The sequence below is a fragment of the Ranitomeya variabilis genome, chromosome 1 (assembly GCF_051348905.1).
Source record: "Ranitomeya variabilis isolate aRanVar5 chromosome 1, aRanVar5.hap1, whole genome shotgun sequence".
Taxonomy (NCBI): Eukaryota; Metazoa; Chordata; class Amphibia; order Anura; family Dendrobatidae; genus Ranitomeya; species Ranitomeya variabilis.
In genome coordinates this window covers 789,847,545-789,872,482 of record NC_135232.1, presented here as the reverse complement: position 1 = coordinate 789,872,482, position 24,938 = coordinate 789,847,545, and the positions used below count along the sequence as shown (strand labels likewise).

At 33.9% G+C, this 24,938-nt stretch overlaps 17 non-coding genes across 17 annotated transcripts; all 17 read right to left on the bottom strand.

Annotated features, from left to right (window-relative positions):
- Positions 1 to 833: 833 nt before the first annotated feature.
- Positions 834 to 919, bottom strand: TRNAR-UCU (transfer RNA arginine (anticodon UCU)). The gene is given in 2 exon segments: positions 834 to 869; positions 883 to 919. It is a non-coding gene; the product is annotated as a tRNA-Arg (tRNA).
- A 1,326-nt stretch (positions 920 to 2,245) lies between these two features.
- On the bottom strand, positions 2,246 to 2,331 carry TRNAR-UCU (transfer RNA arginine (anticodon UCU)). Its single transcript is given in 2 exon segments — positions 2,246 to 2,281; positions 2,295 to 2,331. It is a non-coding gene; the product is annotated as a tRNA-Arg (tRNA).
- A 1,534-nt stretch (positions 2,332 to 3,865) lies between these two features.
- TRNAR-UCU (transfer RNA arginine (anticodon UCU)) lies at positions 3,866 to 3,951 on the bottom strand. Its single transcript is given in 2 exon segments — positions 3,866 to 3,901; positions 3,915 to 3,951. It is a non-coding gene; the product is annotated as a tRNA-Arg (tRNA).
- Positions 3,952 to 5,410: 1,459 nt separating this feature from the next.
- On the bottom strand, positions 5,411 to 5,496 carry TRNAR-UCU (transfer RNA arginine (anticodon UCU)). The gene is given in 2 exon segments: positions 5,411 to 5,446; positions 5,460 to 5,496. It is a non-coding gene; the product is annotated as a tRNA-Arg (tRNA).
- A 1,459-nt stretch (positions 5,497 to 6,955) lies between these two features.
- TRNAR-UCU (transfer RNA arginine (anticodon UCU)) lies at positions 6,956 to 7,041 on the bottom strand. The gene is given in 2 exon segments: positions 6,956 to 6,991; positions 7,005 to 7,041. It is a non-coding gene; the product is annotated as a tRNA-Arg (tRNA).
- A 1,326-nt stretch (positions 7,042 to 8,367) lies between these two features.
- Positions 8,368 to 8,453, bottom strand: TRNAR-UCU (transfer RNA arginine (anticodon UCU)). The gene is given in 2 exon segments: positions 8,368 to 8,403; positions 8,417 to 8,453. It is a non-coding gene; the product is annotated as a tRNA-Arg (tRNA).
- A 1,459-nt stretch (positions 8,454 to 9,912) lies between these two features.
- Positions 9,913 to 9,998, bottom strand: TRNAR-UCU (transfer RNA arginine (anticodon UCU)). The gene is given in 2 exon segments: positions 9,913 to 9,948; positions 9,962 to 9,998. It is a non-coding gene; the product is annotated as a tRNA-Arg (tRNA).
- Positions 9,999 to 11,324: 1,326 nt separating this feature from the next.
- On the bottom strand, positions 11,325 to 11,410 carry TRNAR-UCU (transfer RNA arginine (anticodon UCU)). Its single transcript is given in 2 exon segments — positions 11,325 to 11,360; positions 11,374 to 11,410. It is a non-coding gene; the product is annotated as a tRNA-Arg (tRNA).
- A 1,326-nt stretch (positions 11,411 to 12,736) lies between these two features.
- On the bottom strand, positions 12,737 to 12,822 carry TRNAR-UCU (transfer RNA arginine (anticodon UCU)). Its single transcript is given in 2 exon segments — positions 12,737 to 12,772; positions 12,786 to 12,822. It is a non-coding gene; the product is annotated as a tRNA-Arg (tRNA).
- Positions 12,823 to 14,281: 1,459 nt separating this feature from the next.
- On the bottom strand, positions 14,282 to 14,367 carry TRNAR-UCU (transfer RNA arginine (anticodon UCU)). The gene is given in 2 exon segments: positions 14,282 to 14,317; positions 14,331 to 14,367. It is a non-coding gene; the product is annotated as a tRNA-Arg (tRNA).
- A 1,459-nt stretch (positions 14,368 to 15,826) lies between these two features.
- On the bottom strand, positions 15,827 to 15,912 carry TRNAR-UCU (transfer RNA arginine (anticodon UCU)). Its single transcript is given in 2 exon segments — positions 15,827 to 15,862; positions 15,876 to 15,912. It is a non-coding gene; the product is annotated as a tRNA-Arg (tRNA).
- Positions 15,913 to 17,238: 1,326 nt separating this feature from the next.
- TRNAR-UCU (transfer RNA arginine (anticodon UCU)) lies at positions 17,239 to 17,324 on the bottom strand. The gene is given in 2 exon segments: positions 17,239 to 17,274; positions 17,288 to 17,324. It is a non-coding gene; the product is annotated as a tRNA-Arg (tRNA).
- A 1,326-nt stretch (positions 17,325 to 18,650) lies between these two features.
- On the bottom strand, positions 18,651 to 18,736 carry TRNAR-UCU (transfer RNA arginine (anticodon UCU)). Its single transcript is given in 2 exon segments — positions 18,651 to 18,686; positions 18,700 to 18,736. It is a non-coding gene; the product is annotated as a tRNA-Arg (tRNA).
- Positions 18,737 to 20,195: 1,459 nt separating this feature from the next.
- On the bottom strand, positions 20,196 to 20,281 carry TRNAR-UCU (transfer RNA arginine (anticodon UCU)). The gene is given in 2 exon segments: positions 20,196 to 20,231; positions 20,245 to 20,281. It is a non-coding gene; the product is annotated as a tRNA-Arg (tRNA).
- Positions 20,282 to 21,740: 1,459 nt separating this feature from the next.
- TRNAR-UCU (transfer RNA arginine (anticodon UCU)) lies at positions 21,741 to 21,826 on the bottom strand. Its single transcript is given in 2 exon segments — positions 21,741 to 21,776; positions 21,790 to 21,826. It is a non-coding gene; the product is annotated as a tRNA-Arg (tRNA).
- Positions 21,827 to 23,152: 1,326 nt separating this feature from the next.
- Positions 23,153 to 23,238, bottom strand: TRNAR-UCU (transfer RNA arginine (anticodon UCU)). The gene is given in 2 exon segments: positions 23,153 to 23,188; positions 23,202 to 23,238. It is a non-coding gene; the product is annotated as a tRNA-Arg (tRNA).
- Positions 23,239 to 24,578: 1,340 nt separating this feature from the next.
- Positions 24,579 to 24,664, bottom strand: TRNAR-UCU (transfer RNA arginine (anticodon UCU)). The gene is given in 2 exon segments: positions 24,579 to 24,614; positions 24,628 to 24,664. It is a non-coding gene; the product is annotated as a tRNA-Arg (tRNA).
- Positions 24,665 to 24,938: the final 274 nt, after the last annotated feature.

The following is a 24,938-nucleotide window of genomic DNA, read 5'->3' as shown; positions in this document are numbered from 1 at the left end:
TTTTACAGTTTTTCTAAAAATATCTAGGACTGTACATTAATGGCCAAAAGATTTCAGACTGATACAAAATTTGGCTTTCACAAAGTTTACTGCTTCAGATTTTATAGTGGTAATTTGTGTTAACGCTAGATTATTATGAAAAGAGATCAGATGATTTGTCCAAAATTATAAACTAATTTCTTACCATAAAAATTAACTTAATAACAAAAAACTCATTTCCACTGAATTTCGGCTCTCCAAAAATTACCTGCTTACATGATTTCAGTGATCTCGTTAGCGAAGCAGAAAGTGTTTATGAGGACAAGGCAGCTGATATCACTCTGTTCTCATCTTTAAACTTATTTCGACACTTTTTAGCCAAAGAATGTCCACGTTTTGCATATCTTGTAAACACATACAAAAATGACTTTTAAAAAGGTTCAAATTAAAAAAAGAACTTGGGACTACTGAAAACAGGAAACAGAACACCAATCACTAGACAAACAATATGCAATAATTTATTGTGCCCTATATGCTATTGTTTGTGTCAATGAGCCTTTAGTATCTGCTCCTTCTACGTTCTATGACAAGTTCAAACCTAAATACGGCTTCTAATTTTCTCTAAATGTTAATATGAAGCGCAGATCTGATACATTTTTTTTCCTTTTTCATATTTCCAACAACTGAGACAAAGTATGAATGTCACACAAACTTTAAAATACGACTCTGGTGGGACTCGGACTTCTAATTTTCTCTAAATGTTAATATGAAGCGCAGATCTGATAAATTTTTTTTCCTTTTTCATATTTCCAACAACTGAGACAAAGTATGAATGTCACACAAACTTTAAAATACGACTCTGGTGGGACTCGAACCCACAACCTTTGAATCACATCAGTTCCCTAGAAGTCCAATGCGCTATCCATTGCGCCACAGAGCCACAAGTCTCTTACTTGAAGTAGGTGTTTTGTCAAATCTAGATACTCAACATTTTCCTGATGACTGGATAACAGAAAGATTTCTTTTCTCTATGGAACTTTGCTTTTGTTTTCTTATTTGTAAAGGTAAAACTGATCAGAAAGAAAATACATATAATGTAAAAGGGAAAGATCTATTTCATACTAAAACTCATTACATGCACTTTTTTAGTCTTACATGCCAGGAGTTCATTATAAATTACTAACAGAGTTCCCTGTTGGTAAAATGTGGCACAGTAATGTATGCAAGACCACAAAAGGGGTTGATTTTGCTGGTTTCTGACTCTCAAGCTTTGATCTTTTTTACTTTCTACAGCTTCAATGCAGTAGCCTCTGACCCTTAGGAACTTAAGCCTAGAAAAATGGCTTGGAACATCAGTTTCGTTGTACGCTAATGGGACACTGGTTTGGGAAGGATATTAGTCAAAACAAAGGAAATAATTTTAGCCATATGATAAGACTATCAGAGAACATTTGTTTTAGTCCAAATAAATGCAGGGAAATTTTCTGGAGTGCTCCTGCTAGATATCCTGATTTTAGAAGTCAGCTATGCTTTTCTTTAGAAGTTTTTCCTTTCCTCATTTTTTCCTTTTACAGTTTTTCTAAAAATATCTAGGACTGTACATTAATGGCCAAAAGATTTCAGACTGATACAAAATTTGGCTTTCACAAAGTTTACTGCTTCAGATTTTATAGTGGTAATTTGTGTTAACGCTAGATTATTATGAAAAGAGATCAGATGATTTGTCCAAAATTATAAACTAATTTCTTACCATAAAAATTAACTTAATAACAAAAAACTCATTTCCACTGAATTTCGGCTCTCCAAAAATTACCTGCTTACATGATTTCAGTGATCTCGTTAGCGAAGCAGAAAGTGTTTATGAGGACAAGGCAGCTGATATCACTCTGTTCTCATCTTTAAACTTATTTCGACACTTTTTAGCCAAAGAATGTCCACGTTTTGCATATCTTGTAAACACATACAAAAATGACTTTTAAAAAGGTTCAAATTAAAAAAAGAACTTGGGACTACTGAAAACAGGAAACAGAACACCAATTACTAGACAAACAATATGCAATAATTTATTGTGCCCTATATGCTATTGTTTGTGTCAATGAGCCTTTAGTATCTGCTCCTTCTACGTTCTTTGACAAGTTCAAACCTAAATACGGCTTCTAATTTTCTCTAAATGTTAATATGAAGCGCAGATCTGATAAATTTTTTTTCCTTTTTCATATTTCCAACAACTGAGACAAAGTATGAATGTCACACAAACTTTAAAATACGACTCTGGTGGGACTCGAACCCACAACCTTTGAATCACATCAGTTCCCTAGAAGTCCAATGCGCTATCCATTGCGCCACAGAGCCACAAGTCTCTTACTTGAAGTAGGTGTTTTGTCAAATCTAGATACTCAACATTTTCCTGATGACTGGATAACAGAAAGATTTCTTTTCTCTATGGAACTTTGCTTTTGTTTTCTTATTTGTAAAGGTAAAACTGATCAGAAAGAAAATACATATAATGTAAAAGGGAAAGATCTATTTCATACTAAAACTCATTACATGCACTTTTTTAGTCTTACATGCCAGGAGTTCATTATAAATTACTAACAGAGTTCCCTGTTGGTAAAATGTGGCACAGTAATGTATGCAAGACCACAAAAGGGGTTGATTTTGCTGGTTTCTGACTCTCAAGCTTTGATCTTTTTTACTTTCTACAGCTTCAATGCAGTAGCCTCTGACCCTTAGGAACTTAAGCCTAGAAAAATGGCTTGGAACATCAGTTTCGTTGTACGCTAATGGGACACTGGTTTGGGAAGGATATTAGTCAAAACAAAGGAAATAATTTTAGCCATATGATAAGACTATCAGAGAACATTTGTTTTAGTCCAAATAAATGCAGGGAAATTTTCTGGAGTGCTCCTGCTAGATATCCTGATTTTAGAAGTCAGCTATGCTTTTCTTTAGAAGTTTTTCCTTTCCTCATTTTTTCCTTTTACAGTTTTTCTAAAAATATCTAGGACTGTACATTAATGGCCAAAAGATTTCAGACTGATACAAAATTTGGCTTTCACAAAGTTTACTGCTTCAGATTTTATAGTGGTAATTTGTGTTAACGCTAGATTATTATGAAAAGAGATCAGATGATTTGTCCAAAATTATAAACTAATTTCTTACCATAAAAATTAACTTAATAACAAAAAACTCATTTCCACTGAATTTCGGCTCTCCAAAAATTACCTGCTTACATGATTTCAGTGATCTCGTTAGCGAAGCAGAAAGTGTTTATGAGGACAAGGCAGCTGATATCACTCTGTTCTCATCTTTAAACTTATTTCGACACTTTTTAGCCAAAGAATGTCCACGTTTTGCATATCTTGTAAACACATACAAAAATGACTTTTAAAAAGGTTCAAATTAAAAAAAGAACTTGGGACTACTGAAAACAGGAAACAGAACACCAATTACTAGACAAACAATATGCAATAATTTATTGTGCCCTATATGCTATTGTTTGTGTCAATGAGCCTTTAGTATCTGCTCCTTCTACGTTCTTTGACAAGTTCAAACCTAAATACGGCTTCTAATTTTCTCTAAATGTTAATATGAAGCGCAGATCTGATACATTTTTTTTCCTTTTTCATATTTCCAACAACTGAGACAAAGTATGAATGTCACACAAACTTTAAAATACACCTTTGACCTTTGAATCACATCAGTTCCCTAGAAGTCCAATGCGCTATCCATTGCGCCACAGAGCCACAAGTCTCTTACTTGAAGTAGGTGTTTTGTCAAATCTAGATACTCAACATTCTCCTGATGACTGGATAACAGAAAGATTTCTTTTCTCTATGGAACTTTGCTTTTGTTTTCTTATTTGTAAAGGTAAAACTGATCAGAAAGACTCTGGTGGGACTCGAACCCACAACCTTTGAATCACATCAGTTCCCTAGAAGTCCAATGCGCTATCCATTGCGCCACAGAGCCACAAGTCTCTTACTTGAAGTAGGTGTTTTGTCAAATCTAGATACTCAACATTCTCCTGATGACTGGATAACAGAAAGATTTCTTTTCTCTATGGAACTTTGCTTTTGTTTTCTTATTTGTAAAGGTAAAACTGATCAGAAAGAAAATGCATATAATGTAAAAGGGAAAGATCTATTTCATACTAAAACTCATTACATGCACTTTTTTAGTCTTACATGCCAGGAGTTCATTATAAATTACTAACAGAGTTCCCTGTTGGTAAAATGTGGCACAGTAATGTATGCAAGACCACAAAAGGGGTTGATTTTGCTGGTTTCTGACTCTCAAGCTTTGATCTTTTTTACTTTCTACAGCTTCAATGCAGTAGCCACTGACCCTTAGGAACTTAAGCCTAGAAAAATGGCTTGGAACATCAGTTTCGTTGTACGCTAATGGGACACTGGTTTGGGAAGGATATTAGTCAAAACAAAGGAAATAATTTTAGCCATATGATAAGACTATCAGAGAACATTTGTTTTAGTCCAAATAAATGCAGGGAAATTTTCTGGAGTGCTCCTGCTAGATATCCTGATTTTAGAAGTCAGCAATGCTTTTCTTTAGAAGTTTTTCCTTTCCTCATTTTTTCCTTTTACAGTTTTTCTAAAAATATCTAGGACTGTACATTAATGGCCAAAAGATTTCAGACTGATACAAAATTTGGCTTTCACAAAGTTTACTGCTTCAGATTTTATAGTGGTAATTTGTGTTAACGCTAGATTATTATGAAAAGAGATCAGATGATTTGTCCAAAATTATAAACTAATTTCTTACCATAAAAATTAACTTAATAACAAAAAACTCATTTCCACTGAATTTCGGCTCTCCAAAAATTACCTGCTTACATGATTTCAGTGATCTCGTTAGCGAAGCAGAAAGTGTTTATGAGGACAAGGCAGCTGATATCACTCTGTTCTCATCTTTAAACTTATTTCGACACTTTTTAGCCAAAGAATGTCCACGTTTTGCATATCTTGTAAACACATACAAAAATGACTTTTAAAAAGGTTCAAATTAAAAAAAGAACTTGGGACTACTGAAAACAGGAAACAGAACACCAATTACTAGACAAACAATATGCAATAATTTATTGTGCCCTATATGCTATTGTTTGTGTCAATGAGCCTTTAGTATCTGCTCCTTCTACGTTCTTTGACAAGTTCAAACCTAAATACGGCTTCTAATTGTCTCTAAATGTTAATATGAAGCGCAGATCTGATACATTTTTTTTCCTTTTTCATATTTCCAACAACTGAGACAAAGTATGAATGTCACACAAACTTTAAAATACGACTCTGGTGGGACTCGGACTTCTAATTTTCTCTAAATGTTAATATGAAGCGCAGATCTGATAAATTTTTTTTCCTTTTTCATATTTCCAACAACTGAGACAAAGTATGAATGTCACACAAACTTTAAAATACGACTCTGGTGGGACTCGAACCCACAACCTTTGAATCACATCAGTTCCCTAGAAGTCCAATGCGCTATCCATTGCGCCACAGAGCCACAAGTCTCTTACTTGAAGTAGGTGTTTTGTCAAATCTAGATACTCAACATTTTCCTGATGACTGGATAACAGAAAGATTTCTTTTCTCTATGGAACTTTGCTTTTGTTTTCTTATTTGTAAAGGTAAAACTGATCAGAAAGAAAATGCATATAATGTAAAAGGGAAAGATCTATTTCATACTAAAACTCATTACATGCACTTTTTTAGTCTTACATGCCAGGAGTTCATTATAAATTACTAACAGAGTTCCCTGTTGGTAAAATGTGGCACAGTAATGTATGCAAGACCACAAAAGGGGTTGATTTTGCTGGTTTCTGACTCTCAAGCTTTGATCTTTTTTACTTTCTACAGCTTCAATGCAGTAGCCACTGACCCTTAGGAACTTAAGCCTAGAAAAATGGCTTGGAACATCAGTTTCGTTGTACGCTAATGGGACACTGGTTTGGGAAGGATATTAGTCAAAACAAAGGAAATAATTTTAGCCATATGATAAGACTATCAGAGAACATTTGTTTTAGTCCAAATGAATGCAGGGAAATTTTCTGAAGTGCTCCTGCTAGATATCCTGATTTTAGAAGTCAGCTAAGCTTTTCTTTAGAAGTTTTTCCATTCCTCATTTTTTCCTTTTACAGTTTTTCTAAAAATATCTAGGACTGTACATTAATGGCCAAAAGATTTCAGACTGATACAAAATTTGGCTTTCACAAAGTTTACTGCTTCAGATTTTATAGTGGTAATTTGTGTTAACGCTAGATTATTATGAAAAGAGATCAGATGATTTGTCCAAAATTATAAACTAATTTCTTACCATAAAAATTAACTTAATAACAAAAAACTCATTTCCACTGAATTTCGGCTCTCCAAAAATTACCTGCTTACATGATTTCAGTGATCTCGTTAGCGAAGCAGAAAGTGTTTATGAGGACAAGGCAGCTGATATCACTCTGTTCTCATCTTTAAACTTATTTCGACACTTTTTAGCCAAAGAATGTCCACGTTTTGCATATCTTGTAAACACATACAAAAATGACTTTTAAAAAGGTTCAAATTAAAAAAAGAACTTGGGACTACTGAAAACAGGAAACAGAACACCAATCACTAGACAAACAATATGCAATAATTTATTGTGCCCTATATGCTATTGTTTGTGTCAATGAGCCTTTAGTATCTGCTCCTTCTACGTTCTATGACAAGTTCAAACCTAAATACGGCTTCTAATTTTCTCTAAATGTTAATATGAAGCGCAGATCTGATACATTTTTTTTCCTTTTTCATATTTCCAACAACTGAGACAAAGTATGAATGTCACACAAACTTTAAAATACGACTCTGGTGGGACTCGGACTTCTAATTTTCTCTAAATGTTAATATGAAGCGCAGATCTGATAAATTTTTTTTCCTTTTTCATATTTCCAACAACTGAGACAAAGTATGAATGTCACACAAACTTTAAAATACGACTCTGGTGGGACTCGAACCCACAACCTTTGAATCACATCAGTTCCCTAGAAGTCCAATGCGCTATCCATTGCGCCACAGAGCCACAAGTCTCTTACTTGAAGTAGGTGTTTTGTCAAATCTAGATACTCAACATTTTCCTGATGACTGGATAACAGAAAGATTTCTTTTCTCTATGGAACTTTGCTTTTGTTTTCTTATTTGTAAAGGTAAAACTGATCAGAAAGAAAATACATATAATGTAAAAGGGAAAGATCTATTTCATACTAAAACTCATTACATGCACTTTTTTAGTCTTACATGCCAGGAGTTCATTATAAATTACTAACAGAGTTCCCTGTTGGTAAAATGTGGCACAGTAATGTATGCAAGACCACAAAAGGGGTTGATTTTGCTGGTTTCTGACTCTCAAGCTTTGATCTTTTTTACTTTCTACAGCTTCAATGCAGTAGCCTCTGACCCTTAGGAACTTAAGCCTAGAAAAATGGCTTGGAACATCAGTTTCGTTGTACGCTAATGGGACACTGGTTTGGGAAGGATATTAGTCAAAACAAAGGAAATAATTTTAGCCATATGATAAGACTATCAGAGAACATTTGTTTTAGTCCAAATAAATGCAGGGAAATTTTCTGGAGTGCTCCTGCTAGATATCCTGATTTTAGAAGTCAGCTATGCTTTTCTTTTGAAGTTTTTCCTTTCCTCATTTTTTCCTTTTACAGTTTTTCTAAAAATATCTAGGACTGTACATTAATGGCCAAAAGATTTCAGACTGATACAAAATTTGGCTTTCACAAAGTTTACTGCTTCAGATTTTATAGTGGTAATTTGTGTTAACGCTAGATTATTATGAAAAGAGATCAGATGATTTGTCCAAAATTATAAACTAATTTCTTACCATAAAAATTAACTTAATAACAAAAAACTCATTTCCACTGAATTTCGGCTCTCCAAAAATTACCTGCTTACATGATTTCAGTGATCTCGTTAGCGAAGCAGAAAGTGTTTATGAGGACAAGGCAGCTGATATCACTCTGTTCTCATATTTAAACTTATTTCGACACTTTTTAGCCAAAGAATGTCCACGTTTTGCATATCTTGTAAACACATACAAAAATGACTTTTAAAAAGGTTCAAATTAAAAAAAGAAATTGGGACTACTGAAAACAGGAAACAGAACACCAATCACTAGACAAACAATATGCAATAATTTATTGTGCCCTATATGCTATTGTTTGTGTCAATGAGCCTTTAGTATCTGCTCCTTCTACGTTCTTTGACAAGTTCAAACCTAAATACGGCTTCTAATTTTCTCTAAATGTTAATATGAAGCGCAGATCTGATACATTTTTTTTCCTTTTTCATATTTCCAACAACTGAGACAAAGTATGAATGTCACACAAACTTTAAAATACGACTCTGGTGGGACTCGAACCCACAACCTTTGAATCACATCAGTTCCCTAGAAGTCCAATGCGCTATCCATTGCGCCACAGAGCCACAAGTCTCTTACTTGAAGTAGGTGTTTTGTCAAATCTAGATACTCAACATTCTCCTGATGACTGGATAACAGAAAGATTTCTTTTCTCTATGGAACTTTGCTTTTGTTTTCTTATTTGTAAAGGTAAAACTGATCAGAAAGAAAATGCATATAATGTAAAAGGGAAAGATCTATTTCATACTAAAACTCATTACATGCACTTTTTTAGTCTTACATGCCAGGAGTTCATTATAAATTACTAACAGAGTTCCCTGTTGGTAAAATGTGGCACAGTAATGTATGCAAGACCACAAAAGGGGTTGATTTTGCTGGTTTCTGACTCTCAAGCTTTGATCTTTTTTACTTTCTACAGCTTCAATGCAGTAGCCACTGACCCTTAGGAACTTAAGCCTAGAAAAATGGCTTGGAACATCAGTTTCGTTGTACGCTAATGGGACACTGGTTTGGGAAGGATATTAGTCAAAACAAAGGAAATAATTTTAGCCATATGATAAGACTATCAGAGAACATTTGTTTTAGTCCAAATAAATGCAGGGAAATTTTCTGGAGTGCTCCTGCTAGATATCCTGATTTTAGAAGTCAGCAATGCTTTTCTTTAGAAGTTTTTCCTTTCCTCATTTTTTCCTTTTACAGTTTTTCTAAAAATATCTAGGACTGTACATTAATGGCCAAAAGATTTCAGACTGATACAAAATTTGGCTTTCACAAAGTTTACTGCTTCAGATTTTATAGTGGTAATTTGTGTTAACGCTAGATTATTATGAAAAGAGATCAGATGATTTGTCCAAAATTATAAACTAATTTCTTACCATAAAAATTAACTTAATAACAAAAAACTCATTTCCACTGAATTTCGGCTCTCCAAAAATTACCTGCTTACATGATTTCAGTGATCTCGTTAGCGAAGCAGAAAGTGTTTATGAGGACAAGGCAGCTGATATCACTCTGTTCTCATCTTTAAACTTATTTCGACACTTTTTAGCCAAAGAATGTCCACGTTTTGCATATCTTGTAAACACATACAAAAATGACTTTTAAAAAGGTTCAAATTAAAAAAAGAACTTGGGACTACTGAAAACAGGAAACAGAACACCAATCACTAGACAAACAATATGCAATAATTTATTGTGCCCTATATGCTATTGTTTGTGTCAATGAGCCTTTAGTATCTGCTCCTTCTACGTTCTATGACAAGTTCAAACCTAAATACGGCTTCTAATTTTCTCTAAATGTTAATATGAAGCGCAGATCTGATACATTTTTTTTCCTTTTTCATATTTCCAACAACTGAGACAAAGTATGAATGTCACACAAACTTTAAAATACGACTCTGGTGGGACTCGGACTTCTAATTTTCTCTAAATGTTAATATGAAGCGCAGATCTGATAAATTTTTTTTCCTTTTTCATATTTCCAACAACTGAGACAAAGTATGAATGTCACACAAACTTTAAAATACGACTCTGGTGGGACTCGAACCCACAACCTTTGAATCACATCAGTTCCCTAGAAGTCCAATGCGCTATCCATTGCGCCACAGAGCCACAAGTCTCTTACTTGAAGTAGGTGTTTTGTCAAATCTAGATACTCAACATTTTCCTGATGACTGGATAACAGAAAGATTTCTTTTCTCTATGGAACTTTGCTTTTGTTTTCTTATTTGTAAAGGTAAAACTGATCAGAAAGAAAATACATATAATGTAAAAGGGAAAGATCTATTTCATACTAAAACTCATTACATGCACTTTTTTAGTCTTACATGCCAGGAGTTCATTATAAATTACTAACAGAGTTCCCTGTTGGTAAAATGTGGCACAGTAATGTATGCAAGACCACAAAAGGGGTTGATTTTGCTGGTTTCTGACTCTCAAGCTTTGATCTTTTTTACTTTCTACAGCTTCAATGCAGTAGCCTCTGACCCTTAGGAACTTAAGCCTAGAAAAATGGCTTGGAACATCAGTTTCGTTGTACGCTAATGGGACACTGGTTTGGGAAGGATATTAGTCAAAACAAAGGAAATAATTTTAGCCATATGATAAGACTATCAGAGAACATTTGTTTTAGTCCAAATAAATGCAGGGAAATTTTCTGGAGTGCTCCTGCTAGATATCCTGATTTTAGAAGTCAGCTATGCTTTTCTTTAGAAGTTTTTCCTTTCCTCATTTTTTCCTTTTACAGTTTTTCTAAAAATATCTAGGACTGTACATTAATGGCCAAAAGATTTCAGACTGATACAAAATTTGGCTTTCACAAAGTTTACTGCTTCAGATTTTATAGTGGTAATTTGTGTTAACGCTAGATTATTATGAAAAGAGATCAGATGATTTGTCCAAAATTATAAACTAATTTCTTACCATAAAAATTAACTTAATAACAAAAAACTCATTTCCACTGAATTTCGGCTCTCCAAAAATTACCTGCTTACATGATTTCAGTGATCTCGTTAGCGAAGCAGAAAGTGTTTATGAGGACAAGGCAGCTGATATCACTCTGTTCTCATCTTTAAACTTATTTCGACACTTTTTAGCCAAAGAATGTCCACGTTTTGCATATCTTGTAAACACATACAAAAATGACTTTTAAAAAGGTTCAAATTAAAAAAAGAAATTGGGACTACTGAAAACAGGAAACAGAACACCAATCACTAGACAAACAATATGCAATAATTTATTGTGCCCTATATGCTATTGTTTGTGTCAATGAGCCTTTAGTATCTGCTCCTTCTACGTTCTTTGACAAGTTCAAACCTAAATACGGCTTCTAATTTTCTCTAAATGTTAATATGAAGCGCAGATCTGATACATTTTTTTTCCTTTTTCACATTTCCAACAACTGAGACAAAGTATGAATGTCACACAAACTTTAAAATACGACTCTGGTGGGACTCGAACCCACAACCTTTGAATCACATCAGTTACCTAGAAGTCCAATGCGCTATCCATTGCACCACAGAGCCACAAGTCTTTTACTTGAAGTAGGTGTTTTGTCAAATCTAGATACTCAACATTTTCCTGATGACTGGATAACAGAAAGATTTCTTTTCTCTATGGAACTTTGCTTTTGTTTTCTTATTTGTAAAGGTAAAACTGATCAGAAAGAAAATGCATATAATGTAAAAGGGAAAGATCTATTTCATACTAAAACTCATTACATGCACTTTTTTAGTCTTACATGCCAGGAGTTCATTATAAATTACTAACAGAGTTCCCTGTTGGTAAAATGTGGCACAGTAATGTATGCAAGACCACAAAAGGGGTTGATTTTGCTGGTTTCTGACTCTCAAGCTTTGATCTTTTTTACTTTCTACAGCTTCAATGCAGTAGCCACTGACCCTTAGGAACTTAAGCCTAGAAAAATGGCTTGGAACATCAGTTTCGTTGTACGCTAATGGGACACTGGTTTGGGAAGGATATTAGTCAAAACAAAGGAAATAATTTTAGCCATATGATAAGACTATCAGAGAACATTTGTTTTAGTCCAAATAAATGCAGGGAAATTTTCTGGAGTGCTCCTGCTAGATATCCTGATTTTAGAAGTCAGCAATGCTTTTCTTTAGAAGTTTTTCCTTTCCTCATTTTTTCCTTTTACAGTTTTTCTAAAAATATCTAGGACTGTACATTAATGGCCAAAAGATTTCAGACTGATACAAAATTTGGCTTTCACAAAGTTTACTGCTTCAGATTTTATAGTGGTAATTTGTGTTAACGCTAGATTATTATGAAAAGAGATCAGATGATTTGTCCAAAATTATAAACTAATTTCTTACCATAAAAATTAACTTAATAACAAAAAACTCATTTCCACTGAATTTCGGCTCTCCAAAAATTACCTGCTTACATGATTTCAGTGATCTCGTTAGCGAAGCAGAAAGTGTTTATGAGGACAAGGCAGCTGATATCACTCTGTTCTCATATTTAAACTTATTTCGACACTTTTTAGCCAAAGAATGTCCACGTTTTGCATATCTTGTAAACACATACAAAAATGACTTTTAAAAAGGTTCAAATTAAAAAAAGAAATTGGGACTACTGAAAACAGGAAACAGAACACCAATCACTAGACAAACAATATGCAATAATTTATTGTGCCCTATATGCTATTGTTTGTGTCAATGAGCCTTTAGTATCTGCTCCTTCTACGTTCTTTGACAAGTTCAAACCTAAATACGGCTTCTAATTTTCTCTAAATGTTAATATGAAGCGCAGATCTGATACATTTTTTTTCCTTTTTCATATTTCCAACAACTGAGACAAAGTATGAATGTCACACAAACTTTAAAATACGACTCTGGTGGGACTCGAACCCACAACCTTTGAATCACATCAGTTCCCTAGAAGTCCAATGCGCTATCCATTGCGCCACAGAGCCACAAGTCTCTTACTTGAAGTAGGTGTTTTGTCAAATCTAGATACTCAACATTCTCCTGATGACTGGATAACAGAAAGATTTCTTTTCTCTATGGAACTTTGCTTTTGTTTTCTTATTTGTAAAGGTAAAACTGATCAGAAAGAAAATGCATATAATGTAAAAGGGAAAGATCTATTTCATACTAAAACTCATTACATGCACTTTTTTAGTCTTACATGCCAGGAGTTCATTATAAATTACTAACAGAGTTCCCTGTTGGTAAAATGTGGCACAGTAATGTATGCAAGACCACAAAAGGGGTTGATTTTGCTGGTTTCTGACTCTCAAGCTTTGATCTTTTTTACTTTCTACAGCTTCAATGCAGTAGCCACTGACCCTTAGGAACTTAAGCCTAGAAAAATGGCTTGGAACATTAGTTTCGTTGTACGCTAATGGGACACTGGTTTGGGAAGGATATTAGTCAAAACAAAGGAAATAATTTTAGCCATATGATAAGACTATCAGAGAACATTTGTTTTAGTCCAAATAAATGCAGGGAAATTTAATGGAGTGCTCCTGCTAGATATCCTGATTTTAGAAGTCAGCAATGCTTTTCTTTAGAAGTTTTTCCTTTCCTCATTTTTTCCTTTTACAGTTTTTCTAAAAATATCTAGGACTGTACATTAATGGCCAAAAGATTTCAGACTGATACAAAATTTGGCTTTCACAAAGTTTACTGCTTCAGATTTTATAGTGGTAATTTGTGTTAACGCTAGATTATTATGAAAAGAGATCAGATGATTTGTCCAAAATTATAAACTAATTTCTTACCATAAAAATTAACTTAATAACAAAAAACTCATTTCCACTGAATTTCGGCTCTCCAAAAATTACCTGCTTACATGATTTCAGTGATCTCGTTAGCGAAGCAGAAAGTGTTTATGAGGACAAGGCAGCTGATATCACTCTGTTCTCATCTTTAAACTTATTTCGACACTTTTTAGCCAAAGAATGTCCACGTTTTGCATATCTTGTAAACACATACAAAAATGACTTCTAAAAAGGTTCAAATTAAAAAAAGAACTTGGGACTACTGAAAACAGGAAACAGAACACCAATTACTAGACAAACAATATGCAATAATTTATTGTGCCCTATATGCTATTGTTTGTGTCAATGAGCCTTTAGTATCTGCTCCTTCTACGTTCTTTGACAAGTTCAAACCTAAATACGGCTTCTAATTTTCTCTAAATGTTAATATGAAGCGCAGATCTGATACATTTTTTTTCCTTTTTCATATTTCCAACAACTGAGACAAAGTATGAATGTCACACAAACTTTAAAATACGACTCTGGTGGGACTCGGACTTCTAATTTTCTCTAAATGTTAATATGAAGCGCAGATCTGATAAATTTTTTTTCCTTTTTCATATTTCCAACAACTGAGACAAAGTATGAATGTCACACAAACTTTAAAATACGACTCTGGTGGGACTCGAACCCACAACCTTTGAATCACATCAGTTCCCTAGAAGTCCAATGCGCTATCCATTGCGCCACAGAGCCACAAGTCTCTTACTTGAAGTAGGTGTTTTGTCAAATCTAGATACTCAACATTTTCCTGATGACTGGATAACAGAAAGATTTCTTTTCTCTATGGAACTTTGCTTTTGTTTTCTTATTTGTAAAGGTAAAACTGATCAGAAAGAAAATGCATATAATGTAAAAGGGAAAGATCTATTTCATACTAAAACTCATTACATGCACTTTTTTAGTCTTACATGCCAGGAGTTCATTATAAATTACTAACAGAGTTCCCTGTTGGTAAAATGTGGCACAGTAATGTATGCAAGACCACAAAAGGGGTTGATTTTGCTGGTTTCTGACTCTCAAGCTTTGATCTTTTTTACTTTCTACAGCTTCAATGCAGTAGCCACTGACCCTTAGGAACTTAAGCCTAGAAAAATGGCTTGGAACATCAGTTTCGTTGTACGCTAATGGGACACTGGTTTGGGAAGGATATTAGTCAAAACAAAGGAAATAATTTTAGCCATATGATAAGACTATCAGAGAACATTTGTTTTAGTCCAAATGAATGCAGGGAAATTTTCTGAAGTGCTCCTGCTAGATATCCTGATTTTAGAAGTCAGCTAAGCTTTTCTTTAGAAGTTTTTCCATTCCTCATTTTTTCCTTTTACAGTTTTTCTAAAAATATCTAGGACTGTACATTAATGGCCAAAAGATTTCAGACTGATACAAAATTTGGCTTTCACAAAGTTTACTGCTTCAGATTTTATAGTGGTAATTTGTGTTAACGCTAGATTATTATGAAAAGAGATCAGATGATTTGTCCAAAATTATAAACTAATTTCTTACCATAAAAATTAACTTAATAACAAAAAACTCATTTCCACTGAATTTCGGCTCTCCAAAAATTACCTGCTTACATGATTTCAGTGATCTCGTTAGCGAAGCAGAAAGTGTTTATGAGGACAAGGCAGCTGATATCACTCTGTTCTCATCTTTAAACTTATTTCGACACTTTTTAGCCAAAGAATGTCCACGTTTTGCATATCTTGTAAACACATACAAAAATGACTTTTAAAAAGGTTCAAATTAAAAAAAGAACTTGGGACTACTGAAAACAGGAAACAGAACACCAATCACTAGGCAAACAATATGCAATAATTTATTGTGCCCTATATGCTATTGTTTGTGTCAATGAGCCTTTAGTATCTGCTCCTTCTACGTTCTATGACAAGTTCAAACCTAAATACGGCTTCTAATTTTCTCTAAATGTTAATATGAAGCGCAGATCTGATACATTTTTTTTCCTTTTTCATATTTCCAACAACTGAGACAAAGTATGAATGTCACACAAACTTTAAAATACGACTCTGGTGGGACTCGGACTTCTAATTTTCTCTAAATGTTAATATGAAGCGCAGATCTGATAAATTTTTTTTCCTTTTTCATATTTCCAACAACTGAGACAAAGTATGAATGTCACACAAACTTTAAAATACGACTCTGGTGGGACTCGAACCCACAACCTTTGAATCACATCAGTTCCCTAGAAGTCCAATGCGCTATCCATTGCGCCACAGAGCCACAAGTCTCTTACTTGAAGTAGGTGTTTTGTCAAATCTAGATACTCAACATTTTCCTGATGACTGGATAACAGAAAGATTTCTTTTCTCTATGGAACTTTGCTTTTGTTTTCTTATTTGTAAAGGTAAAACTGATCAGAAAGAAAATACATATAATGTAAAAGGGAAAGATCTATTTCATACTAAAACTCATTACATGCACTTTTTTAGTCTTACATGCCAGGAGTTCATTATAAATTACTAACAGAGTTCCCTGTTGGTAAAATGTGGCACAGTAATGTATGCAAGACCACAAAAGGGGTTGATTTTGCTGGTTTCTGACTCTCAAGCTTTGATCTTTTTTACTTTCTACAGCTTCAATGCAGTAGCCTCTGACCCTTAGGAACTTAAGCCTAGAAAAATGGCTTGGAACATCAGTTTCGTTGTACGCTAATGGGACACTGGTTTGGGAAGGATATTAGTCAAAACAAAGGAAATAATTTTAGCCATATGATAAGACTATCAGAGAACATTTGTTTTAGTCCAAATAAATGCAGGGAAATTTTCTGGAGTGCTCCTGCTAGATATCCTGATTTTAGAAGTCAGCTATGCTTTTCTTTAGAAGTTTTTCCTTTCCTCATTTTTTCCTTTTACAGTTTTTCTAAAAATATCTAGGACTGTACATTAATGGCCAAAAGATTTCAGACTGATACAAAATTTGGCTTTCACAAAGTTTACTGCTTCAGATTTTATAGTGGTAATTTGTGTTAACGCTAGATTATTATGAAAAGAGATCAGATGATTTGTCCAAAATTATAAACTAATTTCTTACCATAAAAATTAACTTAATAACAAAAAACTCATTTCCACTGAATTTCGGCTCTCCAAAAATTACCTGCTTACATGATTTCAGTGATCTCGTTAGCGAAGCAGAAAGTGTTTATGAGGACAAGGCAGCTGATATCACTCTGTTCTCATCTTTAAACTTATTTCGACACTTTTTAGCCAAAGAATGTCCACGTTTTGCATATCTTGTAAACACATACAAAAATGACTTTTAAAAAGGTTCAAATTAAAAAAAGAAATTGGGACTACTGAAAACAGGAAACAGAACACCAATCACTAGACAAACAATATGCAATAATTTATTGTGCCCTATATGCTATTGTTTGTGTCAATGAGCCTTTAGTATCTGCTCCTTCTACGTTCTTTGACAAGTTCAAACCTAAATACGGCTTCTAATTTTCTCTAAATGTTAATATGAAGCGCAGATCTGATACATTTTTTTTCCTTTTTCACATTTCCAACAACTGAGACAAAGTATGAATGTCACACAAACTTTAAAATACGACTCTGGTGGGACTCGAACCCACAACCTTTGAATCACATCAGTTACCTAGAAGTCCAATGCGCTATCCATTGCACCACAGAGCCACAAGTCTTTTACTTGAAGTAGGTGTTTTGTCAAATCTAGATACTCAACATTTTCCTGATGACTGGATAACAGAAAGATTTCTTTTCTCTATGGAACTTTGCTTTTGTTTTCTTATTTGTAAAGGTAAAACTGATCAGAAAGAAAATGCATATAATGTAAAAGGGAAAGATCTATTTCATACTAAAACTCATTACATGCACTTATTTAGTCTTACATGCCAGGAGTTCATTATAAATTACTAACAGAGTTCCCTGTTGGTAAAATGTGGCACAGTAATGTATGCAAGACCACAAAAGGGGTTGATTTTGCTGGTTTCTGACTCTCAAGCTTTGATCTTTTTTACTTTCTACAGCTTCAATGCAGTAGCCACTGACCCTTAGGAACTTAAGCCTAGAAAAATGGCTTGGAACATTAGTTTCGTTGTACGCTAATGGGACACTGGTTTGGGAAGGATATTAGTCAAAACAAAGGAAATAATTTTAGCCATATGATAAGACTATCAGAGAACATTTGTTTTAGTCCAAATAAATGCAGGGAAATTTTCTGGAGTGCTCCTGCTAGATATCCTGATTTTAGAAGTCAGCAATGCTTTTCTTTAGAAGTTTTTCCTTTCCTCATTTTTTCCTTTTACAGTTTTTCTAAAAATATCTAGGACTGTACATTAATGGCCAAAAGATTTCAGACTGATACAAAATTTGGCTTTCACAAAGTTTACTGCTTCAGATTTTATAGTGGTAATTTGTGTTAACGCTAGATTATTATGAAAAGAGATCAGATGATTTGTCCAAAATTATAAACTAATTTCTTACCATAAAAATTAACTTAATAACAAAAAACTCATTTCCACTGAATTTCGGCTCTCCAAAAATTACCTGCTTACATGATTTCAGTGATCTCGTTAGCGAAGCAGAAAGTGTTTATGAGGACAAGGCAGCTGATATCACTCTGTTCTCATATTTAAACTTATTTCGACACTTTTTAGCCAAAGAATGTCCACGTTTTGCATATCTTGTAAACACATACAAAAATGACTTTTAAAAAGGTTCAAATTAAAAAAAGAAATTGGGACTACTGAAAACAGGAAACAGAACACCAATCACTAGACAAACAATATGCAATAATTTATTGTGCCCTATATGCTATTGTTTGTGTCAATGAGCCTTTAGTATCTGCTCCTTCTACGTTCTTTGACAAGTTCAAACCTAAATACGGCTTCTAATTTTCTCTAAATGTTAATATGAAGCGCAGATCTGATACATTTTTTTTCCTTTTTCATATTTCCAACAACTGAGACAAAGTATGAATGTCACACAAACTTTAAAATACGACTCTGGTGGGACTCGAACCCACAACCTTTGAATCACATCAGTTCCCTAGAAGTCCAATGCGCTATCCATTGCGCCACAGAGCCACAAGTCTCTTACTTGAAGTAGGTGTTTTGTCAAATCTAGATACTCAACATTCTCCTGATGACTGGATAACAGAAAGATTTCTTTTCTCTATGGAACTTTGCTTTTGTTTTCTTATTTGTAAAGGTAAAACTGATCAGAAAGAAAATGCATATAATGTAAAAGGGAAAGATCTATTTCATACTAAAACTCATTACATGCACTTTTTTAGTCTTACATGCCAGGAGTTCATTATAAATTACTAACAGAGTTCCCTGTTGGTAAAATGTGGCACAGTAATGTATGCAAGACCACAAAAGGGGTTGATTTTGCTGGTTTCTGACTCTCAAGCTTTGATCTTTTTTACTTTCTACAGCTTCAATGCAGTAGCCACTGACCCTTAGGAACTTAAGCCTAGAAAAATGGCTTGGAACATCAGTTTCGTTGTACGCTAATGGGACACTGGTTTGGGAAGGATATTAGTCAAAACAAAGGAAATAATTTTAGCCATATGATAAGACTATCAGAGAACATTTGTTTTAGTCCAAATGAATGCAGGGAAATTTTCTGAAGTGCTCCTGCTAGATATCCTGATTTTAGAAGTCAGCTAAGCTTTTCTTTAGAAGTTTTTCCATTCCTCATTTTTTCCTTTTACAGTTTTTCTAAAAATATCTAGGACTGTACATTAATGGCCAAAAGATTTCAGACTGATACAAAATTTGGCTTTCACAAAGTTTACTGCTTCAGATTTTATAGTGGTAATTTGTGTTAACGCTAGATTATTATGAAAAGAGATCAGATGATTTGTCCAAAATTATAAACTAATTTCTTACCATAAAAATTAACTTAATAACAAAAAACTCATTTCCACTGAATTTCGGCTCTCCAAAAATTACCTGCTTACATGATTTCAGTGATCTCGTTAGCGAAGCAGAAAGTGTTTATGAGGACAAGGCAGCTGATATCACTCTGTTCTCATCTTTAAACTTATTTCGACACTTTTTAGCCAAAGAATGTCCACGTTTTGCATATCTTGTAAACACATACAAAAATGACTTTTAAAAAGGTTCAAATTAAAAAAAGAACTTGGGACTACTGAAAACAGGAAACAGAACACCAATCACTAGGCAAACAATATGCAATAATTTATTGTGCCCTATATGCTATTGTTTGTGTCAATGAGCCTTTAGTATCTGCTCCTTCTACGTTCTATGACAAGTTCAAACCTAAATACGGCTTCTAATTTTCTCTAAATGTTAATATGAAGCGCAGATCTGATACATTTTTTTTCCTTTTTCATATTTCCAACAACTGAGACAAAGTATGAATGTCACACAAACTTTAAAATACGACTCTGGTGGGACTCGGACTTCTAATTTTCTCTAAATGTTAATATGAAGCGCAGATCTGATAAATTTTTTTTCCTTTTTCATATTTCCAACAACTGAGACAAAGTATGAATGTCACACAAACTTTAAAATACGACTCTGGTGGGACTCGAACCCACAACCTTTGAATCACATCAGTTCCCTAGAAGTCCAATGCGCTATCCATTGCGCCACAGAGCCACAAGTCTCTTACTTGAAGTAGGTGTTTTGTCAAATCTAGATACTCAACATTTTCCTGATGACTGGATAACAGAAAGATTTCTTTTCTCTATGGAACTTTGCTTTTGTTTTCTTATTTGTAAAGGTAAAACTGATCAGAAAGAAAATGCATATAATGTAAAAGGGAAAGATCTATTTCATACTAAAACTCATTACATGCACTTTTTTAGTCTTACATGCCAGGAGTTCATTATAAATTACTAACAGAGTTCCCTGTTGGTAAAATGTGGCACAGTAATGTATGCAAGACCACAAAAGGGGTTGATTTTGCTGGTTTCTGACTCTCAAGCTTTGATCTTTTTTACTTTCTACAGCTTCAATGCAGTAGCCACTGACCCTTAGGAACTTAAGCCTAGAAAAATGGCTTGGAACATCAGTTTCGTTGTACGCTAATGGGACACTGGTTTGGGAAGGATATTAGTCAAAACAAAGGAAATAATTTTAGCCATATGATAAGACTATCAGAGAACATTTGTTTTAGTCCAAATGAATGCAGGGAAATTTTCTGAAGTGCTCCTGCTAGATATCCTGATTTTAGAAGTCAGCTAAGCTTTTCTTTAGAAGTTTTTCCATTCCTCATTTTTTCCTTTTACAGTTTTTCTAAAAATATCTAGGACTGTACATTAATGGCCAAAAGATTTCAGACTGATACAAAATTTGGCTTTCACAAAGTTTACTGCTTCAGATTTTATAGTGGTAATTTGTGTTAACGCTAGATTATTATGAAAAGAGATCAGATGATTTGTCCAAAATTATAAACTAATTTCTTACCATAAAAATTAACTTAATAACAAAAAACTCATTTCCACTGAATTTCGGCTCTCCAAAAATTACCTGCTTACATGATTTCAGTGATCTCGTTAGCGAAGCAGAAAGTGTTTATGAGGACAAGGCAGCTGATATCACTCTGTTCTCATCTTTAAACTTATTTCGACACTTTTTAGCCAAAGAATGTCCACGTTTTGCATATCTTGTAAACACATACAAAAATGACTTTTAAAAAGGTTCAAATTAAAAAAAGAACTTGGGACTACTGAAAACAGGAAACAGAACACCAATCACTAGACAAACAATATGCAATAATTTATTGTGCCCTATATGCTATTGTTTGTGTCAATGAGCCTTTAGTATCTGCTCCTTCTACGTTCTATGACAAGTTCAAACCTAAATACGGCTTCTAATTTTCTCTAAATGTTAACATGAAGCGCAGATCTGATACATTTTTTTTCCTTTTTCATATTTCCAACAACTGAGACAAAGTATGAATGTCACACAAACTTTAAAATACGACTCTGGTGGGACTCGGACTTCTAATTTTCTCTAAATGTTAATATGAAGCGCAGATCTGATACATTTTTTTTCCTTTTTCATATTTCCAACCACTGAGACAAAGTATGAATGTCACACAAACTTTAAAATACGACTCTGGTGGGACTTGAACCCACAACCTTTGAATCACATCAGTTCCCTAGAAGTCCAATGCGCTATCCATTGCGCCACAGAGCCACAAGTATCTTACCTGAAGTAGGTGTTTTGTCAAATCTAGATACTCAACATTTTCCTGATGACTGGATAACAGAAAGATTTCTTTTCTCTATGGAACTTTGCTTTTGTTTTCTTATTTGTAAAGGTAAAACTGATCAGAAAGAAAATGCATATAATGTAAAAGGGAAAGATCTATTTCATACTAAAACTCATTACAAGCACTTTTTTAGTCTTACATGCCAGGAGTTCATTATAAATTACTAACAGAGTTCCCTGTTGGTAAAATGTGGCACAGTAATGTATGCAAGACCACAAAAGGGGTTGATTTTGCTGGTTTCTGACTCTCAAGCTTTGATCTTTTTTACTTTCTACAGCTTCAATGCAGTAGCCACTGACCCTTAGGAACTTAAGCCTAGAAAAATGGCTTGGAACATCAGTTTCGTTGTACGCTAATGGGACACTGGTTTGGGAAGGATATTAGTCAAAACAAAGGAAATAATTTTAGCCATATGATAAGACTATCAGAGAACATTTGTTTTAGTCCAAATAAATGCAGGGAAATTTTCTGGAGTGCTCCTGCTAGATATCCTGATTTTAGAAGTCAGCAATGCTTTTCTTTAGAAGTTTTTCCTTTCCTCATTTTTTCCTTTTACAGTTTTTCTAAAAATATCTAGGACTGTACATTAATGGCCAAAAGATTTCAGACTGATACAAAATTTGGCTTTCACAAAGTTTACTGCTTCAGATTTTATAGTGGTAATTTGTGTTAACGCTAGATTATTATGAAAAGAGATCAGATGATTTGTCCAAAATTATAAACTAATTTCTTACCATAAAAATTAACTTAATAACAAAAAACTCATTTCCACTGAATTTCGGCTCTCCAAAAATTACCTGCTTACATGATTTCAGTGATCTCGTTAGCGAAGCAGAAAGTGTTTATGAGGACAAGGCAGCTGATATCACTCTGTTCTCATCTTTAAACTTATTTCGACACTTTTTAGCCAAAGAATGTCCACGTTTTGCATATCTTGTAAACACATACAAAAATGACTTTTAAAAAGGTTCAAATTAAAAAAAGAAATTGGGACTACTGAAAACAGGAAACAGAACACCAATCACTAGACAAACAATATGCAATAATTTATTGTGCCCTATATGCTATTGTTTGTGTCAATGAGCCTTTAGTATCTGCTCCTTCTACGTTCTTTGACAAGTTCAAACCTAAATACGGCTTCTAATTTTCTCTAAATGTTAATATGAAGCGCAGATCTGATACATTTTTTTTCCTTTTTCACATTTCCAACAACTGAGACAAAGTATGAATGTCACACAAACTTTAAAATACGACTCTGGTGGGACTCGAACCCACAACCTTTGAATCACATCAGTTACCTAGAAGTCCAATGCGCTATCCATTGCACCACAGAGCCACAAGTCTTTTACTTGAAGTAGGTGTTTTGTCAAATCTAGATACTCAACATTTTCCTGATGACTGGATAACAGAAAGATTTCTTTTCTCTATGGAACTTTGCTTTTGTTTTCTTATTTGTAAAGGTAAAACTGATCAGAAAGAAAATGCATATAATGTAAAAGGGAAAGATCTATTTCATACTAAAACTCATTACATGCACTTTTTTAGTCTTACATGCCAGGAGTTCATTATAAATTACTAACAGAGTTCCCTGTTGGTAAAATGTGGCACAGTAATGTATGCAAGACCACAAAAGGGGTTGATTTTGCTGGTTTCTGACTCTCAAGCTTTGATCTTTTTTACTTTCTACAGCTTCAATGCAGTAGCCACTGACCCTTAGGAACTTAAGCCTAGAAAAATGGCTTGGAACATTAGTTTCGTTGTACGCTAATGGGACACTGGTTTGGGAAGGATATTAGTCAAAACAAAGGAAATAATTTTAGCCATATGATAAGACTATCAGAGAACATTTGTTTTAGTCCAAATAAATGCAGGGAAATTTTCTGGAGTGCTCCTGCTAGATATCCTGATTTTAGAAGTCAGCAATGCTTTTCTTTAGAAGTTTTTCCTTTCCTCATTTTTTCCTTTTACAGTTTTTCTAAAAATATCTAGGACTGTACATTAATGGCCAAAAGATTTCAGACTGATACAAAATTTGGCTTTCACAAAGTTTACTGCTTCAGATTTTATAGTGGTAATTTGTGTTAACGCTAGATTATTATGAAAAGAGATCAGATGATTTGTCCAAAATTATAAACTAATTTCTTACCATAAAAATTAACTTAATAACAAAAAACTCATTTCCACTGAATTTCGGCTCTCCAAAAATTACCTGCTTACATGATTTCAGTGATCTCGTTAGCGAAGCAGAAAGTGTTTATGAGGACAAGGCAGCTGATATCACTCTGTTCTCATATTTAAACTTATTTCGACACTTTTTAGCCAAAGAATGTCCACGTTTTGCATATCTTGTAAACACATACAAAAATGACTTTTAAAAAGGTTCAAATTAAAAAAAGAAATTGGGACTACTGAAAACAGGAAACAGAACACCAATCACTAGACAAACAATATGCAATAATTTATTGTGCCCTATATGCTATTGTTTGTGTCAATGAGCCTTTATTGTTTGTGTCAATGAGCCTGCTCCTTCTACGTTCTTTGACAAGTTCAAACCTAAATACGGCTTCTAATTTTCTCTAAATGTTAATATGAAGCGCAGATCTGATACATTTTTTTTTCTTTTTCATATTTCCAACAACTGAGACAAAGTATGAATGTCACACAAACTTTAAAATACGACTCTGGTGGGATTCGAACCCACAACCTTTGAATCACATCAGTTCCCTAGAAGTCCAATGCGCTATCCATTGCGCCACAGAGCCACAAGTCTCTTACTTGAAGTAGGTGTTTTGTCAAATCTAGATACTCAACATTCTCCTGATGACTGGATAACAGAAAGATTTCTTTTCTCTATGGAACTTTGCTTTTGTTTTCTTATTTGTAAAGGTAAAACTGATCAGAAAGAAAATGCATATAATGTAAAAGGGAAAGATCTATTTCATACTAAAACTCATTACATGCACTTTTTTAGTCTTACATGCCAGGAGTTCTTTATAAATTACTAACAGAGTTCCCTGTTGGTAAAATGTGGCACAG